The sequence below is a fragment of the Onychostruthus taczanowskii genome, unplaced genomic scaffold, assembly GCF_017590055.1.
Source record: "Onychostruthus taczanowskii isolate IOZ18803 unplaced genomic scaffold, ASM1759005v1 scaffold4, whole genome shotgun sequence".
Taxonomy (NCBI): domain Eukaryota; kingdom Metazoa; phylum Chordata; class Aves; order Passeriformes; family Passeridae; genus Onychostruthus; species Onychostruthus taczanowskii.
Genome location: NW_024501459.1, coordinates 4,985,264 through 4,986,967, shown reverse-complemented (window position 1 = coordinate 4,986,967; position 1,704 = coordinate 4,985,264).

The following is a 1,704-nucleotide window of genomic DNA, read 5'->3' as shown; positions in this document are numbered from 1 at the left end:
GGGGCCCGCGCCGCCGGCGCGGCCGCCATGGCAACGGGAGAGGCCGTGCCGGGCCCGCCGTACCGGGCCAAGGCCGCTGCAGGCCGGCGCTCCGATCGTCAGTGCTTTACAGTGCTTATGCACCTCAGCAAACAAAGCCGTTAGCACTATTTCGTGGCGAATTGCATAGCTTGTCTATCCGTAGTCAAAGCCCTGTTTGCCGGTTGTATGTCTTGCTTCTCATGCTACTTAGTCTGCAGGTGCAGTTCTTCCCTCCATTGGAGTCTGGGGTCCATTTTGGTCAAAGAGTTGGTGGTTGTGGTCGCCCACTGCCAGAATTACCTATCACAGAACCAAACGGGCTGGAACAGACCTCTGAAATCATCTTGTCCAACCTGTGACCAAACACCAACATGTCAACTAGACCATGGCACCATCCAGCCCTCTGCCACCTCTGTGGGCTGCCCATTCCAATGTCTTATCCCCCTTTCTGTGAAGAAATTCTTCCTAATGTCCAACTTAAACCTCCCCTGCCTCAGTTTAAGACTATGTTGTCTCATCCTGTTGCTGGGGAGAAGTTGCCAGCCCCACCTGGCTACAACCTCCTTTCAGGGAGCTGTAGAGAGTCATAAGGTCATCCCTGAGAGTTTTTTTCTTCAGTCTAAACAACCTCAGCTCCCTCAGCCACTCCTCACAGGACTTGTGCTCCAGACCCTTCACCAGCTTTGTGGCCCTCCTGTGGATCCTTCTCTTCCCCCAGTTACTGCTCACTTCTGCTGACTTCACTCCTGGTGGCTCTTGTCCAGACAGACCTTTCATCTTGGGAGTGTCCTCTCTTTTCCTTAAAATAGCTCATTTTCCTTAAAATTTAGCGTGATGCCATATTTTAAGGGGTGTCCCTGCAGTCGTTTGGGTTCAGCTGATTTGTCTGTGTGCCTCCCCAACTCCTTGTGTACCTCCAGCCTCTCACTGGTGGGGCAAGGTGAGAAGCAAAAAAGGCCTTGGTGCTGTGTAAGCCCTGCTCAACAATAGTCAAAGCACCATTGTGTTACCAACACTGGTTTTCAGTCATAAATCCAAAACACAGCATTTATGGAAAATTAACTCCAGCCTAGACAGGATGAAGAACTCTTGGCTGTGACCAGAAAGCTGAATTGCAGTACTGTGAAGCTGTAGCTGTAGCCAGCTAACCATCCTCAGTTTTCTCTAGGGCTGCTCAGCTCAAACACCTGCTGCTTTCTAGTCAATCTTTCTAGACCTTATTGATGCTGGATTACAGTCCAGAAACACTGGTAATAGTGGCAAATGGAGCTGGGATCTCATAGAACTGTTTAAACTGGACTATTAAACTCTGCACTTCGTGCCTTCATAGTCAGCCAAACTCTCAGTGAGAATGCAGACAGAACATTCTGCCCCAGCCCACAAACAGTGCAGAAAAAAACATATGATCCGGTACCCAGATCCATCTCAAGGGTCGATGGTGACACTGGTGACACTGGTCTCTACACCAGTGACAATATTGTTCTTGTGGAGTATGTAGATATGAATGATTGTTTTTTTCCTACAGAACTATATGGTGTCCTTGACAAGGAAGAATGGCACCACTGAGGAGATAAAGTCTATGTGTACATATTTATATAACATTGCATATATAATACATTTCACGCAGCTCCCACATTCAGAAATTTATATGCTGGTGACGTGTTCTTGCAAAGAACTCTTTGC